Below are 10,873 nucleotides of genomic sequence, written 5' to 3'. Positions count from 1 at the left end.
CAGCCAAATCACTGAGCTGTGAGGATTATTCACAGCTGAGAAAGTTAGGAGATGAGTAAAACTTAAGCCTTAATTTAACTCACATTAAAATAGGAAAGACTATCTGAACAGCATGTGGCTGCAGAATTAAAGGATGTTACAGACTCATTAAAAGATTGGACCGGTTGCTAATTAGGATTTTTTGAAACTAAGGACACAATGGCAGAAGTAGATCTCTTACATACTGAGAGACTTCAGATGCATTCTTTCTTTGTATATCATTAACTTTTGTATATCAGCACTTAGAGGAATTCAAAGCAACCAAAAAGCATCAAGATCTCTCTATGTCTGCAACAGCTCCATACCTCAAGATTTCCACTAGAATAGTGCTTTGTAATCTGGATACAAGTTTTCTTTACAACACAGACATCAAATTTTGCTATTTCCACATACCCCAACCTATACCCCCACCAGATTCAAACATTAAAGTAAAGCAGTTCACAAAATAGCAAAAATGTTAGGCATCACTATATCAAACTTTTATCTGACCTTATGAGAACTAGAATTATAGCTGGAATTTAACTGTTCTTGTGTAAACATGTTAATTCTACTTTACAGGGGGGTGAGAAGAGCAAGAAACTTTCCCCTAAATATTTGGGAGTTGGCAATGCTGAGTCCTACCTCTTTGCTTCCCATGAATGACTGATAATTGTTGTGGAATTGTTGTTGGCTGCTTGGAAAAATGATGTCAAGAGAGAAGGTGTTTCATCCAGGTCAGTTGCTGAGTTGCAAAAAGGTGTTGGGACCATGTAATCAGCCAGTTCTCTGCAGAAAATGTATCACAAAACGTAAACTGTATTTTAGGAAGCACCTAGTGATGCAGGTAGCTAAGGTAGAAGAAATTTGGTAGGAGACTTGAAGTATAGGAAAGGAGGTTGTTCTAAAAATTATTGCAACATATTTCCCCATCAGCATTTACAGTTTCCAAAGCAAATTCTGAAAGGGAAAAATATCATTTGTGTATGAGAAATGGGAAAAGAGATGGAGAAAGCTGGGAAAAAATGTTGCCTTCCATGTCTCTTAAAGCTCTTTATTTTTCTTCATCATTGAAAGAAAAAACACAACCCAAACCCACAAAAACCTCAACCTTGTTCTAATCCTAGCTCACAGCTGCTAGGGAATTTACATTTCCTGTGGCAGGTGTTAATCACAGTGAGACTAAAGAGCAGTTCCACTTCAGTGAGTCTTTCTGTGTGTTAGTAGGTGGTAGCATAGTCAGGACTCAAATTATAAGAGATTATGTTTTCAAAGATGTGTTGAAAACCCCAACCCAGCAATTATGTTTTCCAAGGTAGTCCATTTGTTACTGCTGGAGACATCCTGCATTGGTAAGTGGTGTGTTCTTGCCACCTGAGTTTCTGAAACAGAAGTAGGGGGAGAAAAGATGAAGGAGGTGAATACTGTTAAAGCCAAACTTTGGAAGTTAGGAAGTCTGAGGCTTTGCATCCCAGGAGGAGGTGTGTTGAGGTGCAGCCTATGCAGTTTTTTGCAGTGTTAGATGGTCCAACACCATCTTGCTGCACTGCTGGGGAGTGGAGGGCAGGGCTCTGCAGCAGTTCAGTCACTACTCCAGCCCCAAGGACAGTCACACAGGCAGTGGGACACACCCCATGGTGCAGGAGCACCTCAGTACCTGGAGACCACAGCCTCTTGAAATGAAAGGAACCACAGTAAAAAAACCTGAATTCATTAGGAGCAAAAGTGGATAACTAAATTAGTTCTAATTCAAGATACTTCTCAATTATCTGTGGTAGTGAGAGCACATGCTCAGGAGCATTCAAGACTCCCAGGTCTGTATCTTGCCCTTTGGCTAAGGATAAGGCCAAAGGTTCAGGCCTGTAAGTAACCTCACCTGAGGAAATTCCAGCAGAGGTCCCTCACTGCTATAGGTTTGGTGTTTTCTATGCATATGCCTGTAACTTCCTTTCTGAGCAGTTTGGTATTTTTGTCATGCCTAAATCAAAGGATTTGGATTCAGGAATCATGTTCCTCATCCTGCTTGCATAACAGAGCACAAATACCAGCTGCTGTCCTTTTCTTTTAGAGCACAGCTGGAACACCAGGAGGAAATGGCAGTCACAGTTTTATGTGCTTCCCTGTGGAAAAGAGACTGTGGTTGTGTCTCTGCATCACAGACTGTTCATTTTATGCATGTTAAAGCAAAACTTCCTTTGGCTAAAGTGCAGAAAATAGTCCTGGTAATGTAATTGCTACCTACCTACAGCTACTTGAGAAACATTTTCTTGATTCTCTAGGGGATACAGGGAAAAAAAGAAAAAAAAAAACAAAGAGAAGGGATTTTGTTTCCCCCAAATTACATCACATCATACTATTTTCTATTAATCTTCTTTTCAGTGTAAAGAAGTGTTGTTTCAAAAAGATGGCAGCATGCTGCTCAGTGGGCCAAAGGCATGATAATAACTCTTGGACCCTTGTAAGCTCCTCTTCCAAGAATAAAGCTGAGCAAAAAGGTTAATTCAGGGTTGAATCCTTTAGAGTAATTCATCAAATGTGTTAATGAGAGCACCACTTTGTTGTAATTTCTAAAAAAGAGTGGTTGGATCAGAACAACTTGAAAAGTAGAAACAATCTCAACATATTGACTCTAGGACTTGATAAGATAAAGACTCAGAGCTGCCTGAAGATTTGTCTGCATCACTGAGCCCAGCCCTGCCCCACCAGAAAATGAAGGAGCAGGAAGCTGGAGGTGAAGTTTCTGGGAGTGTCATGGGGGTGGGGGGCATTGTCTCATACAGCTCCAGGAGCAGTGAGGTGCAAGAGGCAGACAAAGGCAGAGCTGTTACTCGTGCTTTGTTTGGTACAAACAATGCATTTTAACCTGCCTAGCAGAAACTGAGCCAGACTGAGTCAGAACTGTTGGGAACTTGGATGCCTGAGTTGTTCCTAACTCTGAGCAAACCTTTTCTTCCAAAGTCTGCCCATCTGATTTGCAATCCAAAGGGATTTGTAGAGTTAACCAAAGTGCACTGAATAGGTTTTGACTAATTCAGTCTCAGCTGGAAATGAGTGTGTATGTAATGGGATATTGCTGAGAAGCAGCTTCTTGTATTGTTCTCTTCTGAGTAAAGGTTTTGTTTCAATGCTGCCATAGTCCTTATTGGACATCACAGCCATGTCTTTGAAACACTGACCTAATAAAATCCAGTGCTGGGGATAGAGAGCCAGTGAAATGTGAAATGTTCATAACCTCTCTATCCAACACAGTCCTTTCAAACAGGGGTCAGACTTTCGACCTCAGTTCTTTACACAGTGAGAAAGAACCAGCAATTAAAGCTCCTTATATCCTTGTAGTTGTTAAGTGTAGAAATTAAATGATACCAATATGTGTTCTCTACAATGGAGATGGAGGCAGAAAGAGACCATCACATTAATTAGTTTTTTCTTTTGGAAAAAGACTGAATTTATTACAAGTATTACAAGTTCACTCCTGACTGGCTATAAGATCTCAACTAAGTAATTTCTTTTCAGTCCTTCTGTTACTTTTATGTGCTTGTTTTGTTTTTCGTGCTTAGACTGAAAGCACCTCAGGACAGAATCTTGCTCTCTCTGTCTTATGTAATACCAGGCCTAACAAAGCTCTGCTTTGCTTTGGGGCCTTTAGACACTAATGAAACATAAGTACTTACTAAGATAATTAACTACAATATCTTTGAATGGAAAGTTATAGTCTGGCCTGAGAAAGAGGAACCTTTTCTCCTCTACCATATCAGCTGATGAGTATTCTTTTGTAAAGGAGGAGACTGGAAATTTTTGTAAACATTCTAAATGTTCAAGATGCTTTCAGAGTTGTGGCTGAGTCAGAAGGAGCTGGAATGTGAGTGGTTAAATTGTGTTTTGCTGAAAATCAAATTAGCTTGATACTTGCATGTCTCACTTGCACCTAAAGTCTAGAAGAGGTTTAGTTTAAATTAAAGAACTCCTTGTCCTAAGCAGACAACTGTGATTGCTTACAAAACTTACCCATCAATTGCCTTGAGGGGCGCAGGCTTGACAGTGTGGTAATATTTAGACTGTAAAACAAAACTCAAAATAGGCTTTCTTTTGAAGAATTATATAAATTTTTCATTAATTCTTTTTTTTTTCCTATTATTTTTATCACAACAGCACCTGAGAGTCCAGTCATCATAAAGAGCAAGGCAACATACAAACCCTGCCATAAAATTCTGCTCTTTCTCCAAAGCACAGTTGGTCTTAGGGTACAGTGACAGGTACAAATTAAGTTGCTTAAGAGATACTTGGTCTGACTACATTTTATGACCTTTTCTTCTCCAGAAGTTCCTGTCATGTCAGTTCTACCAGCTGATCTACTTTATTTATTTATTTTTTTTCCAACTTGAGATTTTGAATTCTGTAATAATTAGATAGATAAGAGCTGAGATAGCTGGAACTCTGTCAGAGACATAGGATTAATGTCCAGGGAGTGGAAACTTAACCATGATTATCAGCAGAAGACACAGCAAATGACCATGCACTGATTAGATTAAGTCAGCCCTGGTGGCACAGGTGTGTGAACTAAGTGCAGGCAAAAATTCCTTCTCACTGAGTTAGTGCCAGTGGTGAAGAGCACCTGCAAAGACAGTTACTGTTGTGATTACTCTGGCCTTTAATTTATAAAGGAAGTTCCACCAAAATATATTAATAAACAGAGTGATTGATATATTCATAGGAGTACATATTTAAATATGGGTAGAGTATATACAGTTTGCTTCATCCCACTTCTGTACAAGGTGCTTTAAACATAGGAAGTGTCATTAATTACTCCACAGATGCAACACCAAAACTGTGGCCTGTGTGTTTTCCCTCAGAAGATTTGTGACTGCCAGAATGTCCTCTGTAATCAGAGAAAAAATTTCTGTCATGGGTGTGGTCCAGGTATAGATACTCTGTTGGTATCATCGTGGTGGATTATTCTAATTTGCCTTCTAGATCACTAACAAGCATTGCTAGTAATTGCAAGTTTTTGAGAAATAACACCAGGTCACTAGACCTGCTGATCCTCAAGGCAGGCTCGTAATTCACTTACTTGCAGTGCATATAGGGACAGCTAAAAATATCTCCTAAACCAGTAGGTCAGGTGCATCTTTATAGGCTGTTGGATGCCTGTTGGGTGGTTGGGGAATTCTGATGTGTGGACAGCAGCACACCTGAGATCAGGTGGGAATGTCACATGGAATTCACGCCTGTGTGTCCTTGCAGTCATCTAATTTTTTTCTTTCTTTCTTCTTTAATATGTCGTTGAAACTGAAGCTCTTCTTACAAATTGTGAAAAAAAGGTGGAGGCTTGAAGGTAGGAAGTGAAGGTGTGCAATGCAGGTCCACAAAAGCACTTGCTCTTTGGATTTTGGTACTCTTCAGGCAGCTACTATATAGTGACCTACTCGCTTGGCCAGGGCAGGTAGTTCTGGGTCTGTGCAGAGACACCTTTAGGCAACTTAGTCAGCCAGAGAGTTCAGACAGCTTCAAGGTTATGCAGCAGCTGAATAGGAGTTTTCAGAAACAGTTTTGGACTTTAATTTTTAATTGCATCTTTTTTATATTTTTTCAGTTTGGTCCTACAGTGAAATTTGATTAAGACAGTACTAAAGGTTTTTCCACATCAACAATTTCACCTTCAAAGGCATTTGCAGCTGTGACCTCAGATATTGACACTGCTTCATGTATTTCTCCTCTACTGACAGAAGGAGGAATTCATGTTCACTGTTCATAAATAGGATCATGCCAGAGAACATCCTGACTCTGTGTGCAATCTCTCTGCCTGCAGTCTGTCTGCTTGATCTGCCAACCCTGAATTTTCAGCTCTCCACCTGATTTGAAAAGGGGCAGATATTAGTTTTTCTCTGAAATGAACTGCTGAATTAACAACTCTCTCATCTAAGGGCTGCAAATAGAATTGAAGGGCTAATTCTGTGCTGTGGTGCTCAGCTCTGAATTATGTGGCAGCACTGTGAGCCATGCGTGCGATATTCTTAGAAACCATTTTGATGAGGTGTCCTTACATCAGCCAGGAGCAAATGCAGATGAAAGGCTCAACAGATAACAAACCAGAGGAATTTCCTTCAGCCTGAGGTTCATGTCCTCATTCAGAATTTGGATTTGGAATCTGTTTGTCCTGGGTGTCATCAGAGCACATTTTGAAAGCACGCACACAGCTGTCCAGAAAATCTGAGAGGATTGCTGGCCAGCTCATTTGTCTTTACAGGTTACATCTGGCTTTGATGAGCTGCACATGCTGCATATGATCTTTGTCCAGGTGGACAAATGTCTAGTTTAATGTTTAGCAATAGGTCCTTCATAGCCTTTCAGTCAAGGGCTTCAGTTACATATTAATGGCACAGGTCTTTGTGCAGGTCCAAGAGCAGGAACATTGGTACATACTGGGGTAGGGAATGTTTTGGCTCACCATATCAGATATAGCTGTTGGCCCCAATTTGGCAATTACTTCAGTGTCCATGTAATTTTAAGCACATAAGTAATTCCAGTCAGTCAGGCTTGTGTTTAAAAGTGCATTGCTGACTGGGGAATTTCTGGCTTCTATAGCTGTTCAAATCTTGGCTCCCAGGAGTCTTCCTCCAAATTTAACAACATTTCTGCTTTACTCTCTCGTGGTAGGAAACTGGTAGTATGCTTTGCTCATGTCATCAAATCTGCTTTAGCTTCCATCCTGAGAGACTGTCATTTATGCATTGGACAGATACCATAATGGGAATAAACATGGGCTGGTTTACTTGAGAGGCAATGCAATGTGGATTGCTGGAGTTGAGACTTGTTATTTAGGTTGCAACTCAGACAACTGGGAGAAGTTTTACACACACTTTTACAAAGTTGGGTGCTTGTTCCACAAAGCTGAGAAGTAGGGTAGTACAGAATAAGAGCCAGGAGATGTATTGGAAATGGAATTGCTTTTGCACCAGGACTGGGAGAGAAATTTGCAAGCTCCTTTGAACTAGTGCATGAAGCTGCATCAGCTCCATGCTATCCATGAGATAAATATTGCAGTGTGGAGAAGATATAGCTGCTTAAATCTTGAGGGAGAGGCAGGATTGTTTGGGACAATTGTAAATTAGGAAAATATATTTAAATCTAAGGTGCTATTCCTTGTCCTGATTTTTTTTTTTTAATGGAACCTTCACTGTATTGCACCATAACCTGTACAAGTGAGGGAATTTCTTCTTTCCTCTAGGCTGTGATTTTTTGTATATTTTAAAAAAATTTGCTTGTGTAAGAAATGTCTGCAGGCCATCAGCCATTTCCCCCCTGCCTGTGAAAGAATGAGCCTATAATATGAAGACTGTACTGCCCTTTCTCTTGCTTTTAAACCACATCTCTCCCTGGAAGAGCAGAGCCTGTCCAGCCTGGCCCAGGTCAAAATGGGAGAATGGCAAAAGCAGATTTTCCTGGGAAGCTTTTTTTCCGATTTACAGCTAAGTGTGTAATTTCACATCAGAATTGGTCTGGCTGAATGAGCACTTTGGACACCACCCTCCCCACTACATCCTAGCTGACTTCCTCATCTTCAGCTCTTCCTCCAGCTGGAGAAGCCACAAGTAGCTGGAAGCAGAAGAACCCCAAATATCTCCAAGGAAAGCAGCAAGTGGGGTTCAGTTTATACACACTTTCCTGGCTAGTGTAGTATAAATGGGAGCTCCTTGGGTTGCATCAGACAGCCCAGTGTGGGTTTGTTCTGTCCCTTCCTCAGCTGAGCATTTGAGGCTTCTGTTCATACTTCAGAGCAGGGATGACCTGAGGAGAGGTATGTATGAGGGTCTAGAGCATGTCTAGGACTGTGCTTGTGGGGAGAGGTGGAACTGGCAGAGGGGTGATATCAGCAGACTCTAAAGCCTCAGAAGGGATATCATGTTCTTTAGATCTGGAGAGAACCAGCGTCTTCCCTGATTGCCTTGTCTCAGTGCCAGGGTGAGGCTATTACCAGTAAATGGCTGGGTAATAGGAGGAGCTGCAAAGGGCCCCGGGAGCCCAGGCAGGTGGTGCAGCTGGTGATGACAGGCTCGGTCTGTGGGAACAGAATGTGTGCTGCAGATAGCCAGGGAGAACCCATTTTAGCAAGAGCTGGGCAGACTCACAGTCACATGGCTCTGGCTCAGCTGTACAGCCTGAGCTTTAGGAAGCTGAGAGAACCAAGTTTTCAGAATTTGCATATTGCAGTTGAGTGACTCCACTGACTCCATTTCCTGGGGTTGAAGAGTTTTTCTCACAGTCCTGTTTCTGCAAGAATCACAAAATGGATGACAATCCCCCCAAAATTCTAATCTGCTAACACATTTGGAATTGGTGTGGAAGTTGGGCAAAGATTCAGCTTGAGTATTTGATATGAAGTGTTCACTTCTGGCTAATGCTATTTCTGTTACATCCCTCCTTCAGAACATGATTTAAGAGAACTGAGAGAAGGACACTGCGACTTGCTGACCCTGCATTACCTCCTGCAGCATTTTGAATGCAGCTTAATTCCACTGTGAAAAGAACTGATACAACCAATCCCCATGAACTATTCACACTTGACAGAAACACAAGTGAAGAGGGTGATCCATAATAATCAGGAAATTGGGATCAAAAGCAGGCAGGCTTAGCCCAAATTGTTTTGCTCAGGGAGAATACTGCAGTTTATAGTACACAATTTAATTACTGAAGAACATACTTTCTGCAACTGAAGGCAGTTTCCAGAGTGGAAAGGCTGCTATAAATATAGTTCTAAATTCCACTCAAAGTAGGTTAGGAGAGCATAAGCTTGAGTAGTGTTTAAAAGAGTAAAAGGAGAATGTCATGTAGTGTTGTCCTATTTCTGGCATCACTCCTCAGTGGAAAGGCCATTGTCACCTATCTGCCCTCATATGTCATTCAGAAAAAAAGAAATCAAACACAAGACAGAAATGATGGTCCTTAAGATCCTTTTTCCAAACACAAGTGGTTGTCTTTCTTAAGGGCAGTGGCAGACATCTTCAGCTCAGGGCTGCAGATGCTCTGTCAAAAGCAGACTGAGCTGTGTGAAGTGTCCTTTTGTGTGTCACAGCTACTGTGCTAATAAAAGTCTAAACTGCAGAGGAGATTCATCCCCACACATTGCTGCTTTTCCTCTTTATATATTTACTCTTCATTCTATAGGCTCTGTTCAATGGAGCTAAAAGTCACAGGATGGAGGTAAATTTAAAATTTAAGGGTTTCTTCTAATATGCCATGTAAGAATAGTTTGATGCAAATGCAGAGGATATCACAGATCTTAGCATTTTTTTTTTTCCTTTGTCTAATACAACCCCCAGTTTCATTGAGGATTAGATGTCAACAGCCATTACACAGCAGGGAGTTAATTACAGAAGTTACTGGGTTATATAATGGTGTGAAGATTTCCAGACTCAGTAAGTTATATCTCGTCATGACCAGGTTTTTTTCTGGCCTTCTGGCTGTATAGTCTATACTAAACTTTTTTTCAGGTCAGTGATTGAAGTAGTTTTAGTGAAGGAATTCCAGCACTGATGCTCCTTGGTATCTGATGGATTTTTTCAGAACAAAACATTAGCAAGAGACAGTTACAGTTTGTCCTGTTTATATCCTATCCTGCTCTGAGGGTAGTGCTTTCATTACATGGCTATAAAGTAGTGGTACTTTTCTGCCTCTAAACTCTCTTGGCAGAAAAGTGCTAAAGCATTCTGTTTCTGGATTTGCATTTTTTGTCCTTTGTAGGATTGGAGTGAGGGGCATGGAGGGGTGTGAGAGGGTGTGATTGCATTATCAATTGTTTTATGCTTTGCCTCATAAAATGCAGGTTCTTCAGCACTTCAAGACTTCAGTGCCATTTTCCTGTGTGTGGCTGATAATTTTTTTCAGTGCTAGTTGAAGTATTTTCTGCTCTTGTCTGTTATCAATATTTAGCATATTTGAATAGAACAACCTAAGCACCTAATGTACACATCTAAAAAAAATCTGAACTGAGAAAAAGAAGTCAAGGTCTCAAAGCTGATTCTACAAATTACGCCAGTGATGTTGAATTTGAGCATCACCATGTCTAATTGTTTAGACTGTGGTAATATCATAATCCTGGTCCTTGAGTTAGGCACCTGTAAGTAAATGTGATGTAGAGATACTCAAGGTGCTTTAGGATGGGCAAATTTAGTTGCTTTTCAGGGTGGTTTATCACACAGAGTGTTTTATACTCACAATAGTAGTGCTTACTTGCATTATGCTGCTGTGACTGGAGTAAGGCTTTTGCTTTCTGTTGTTCCACTTCTGTATAAAACAAATCAAGTTTCTTTGGACTAAGAGGGTGGAGCTCACTTGGGTCACCCACTTGGGAGGAAGAGCTGTTGGTTCTGGTTTCTGCCCTGTTTCTGAGTTCAATACAATCATCAAATCCTCTTGCTTATTTCTGCCAGAGTGACTGAAATTTTTCCATTTACAAATGGTAGCATGCAGGTCCAGTCAGAAGTAAGAAAGGTGAAGGAAGATTGCTCAGCAGGGCATTTCTGGCACATGTGTCTATGCTGTGATTCTGTGGGCTCTGAGTACAACAATATGCACAAGGCACAGCTGGAGGAATTAGGTACATTGTGCCCATCTCCCAGAATTTCATGGTTGTTATTTGACTCTGACCATGTTCTGTAGTCTGACAATGGGGTTAGAGAGGTTTTTGTAACTCTGAAAGGCAAAGATTTTGGAGGACAGATAAGATAATTTATCTTTGCTATGACTTTTGGCAGTATTTTGCAGAATTATTTTGCATATGAATTGTACCAGCTCTCTCTCTCTTTCAGACTTTCACTTCATTGGTACACATTGAATCTAGCAAAGAATCAAGAAGGTGCAT

Source organism: Erithacus rubecula (genome assembly GCF_903797595.1).
Source record: "Erithacus rubecula genome assembly, chromosome: 9".
Classification (NCBI taxonomy): Eukaryota; Metazoa; Chordata; class Aves; order Passeriformes; family Muscicapidae; genus Erithacus; species Erithacus rubecula.
This window is presented reverse-complemented; position numbering follows the sequence as displayed.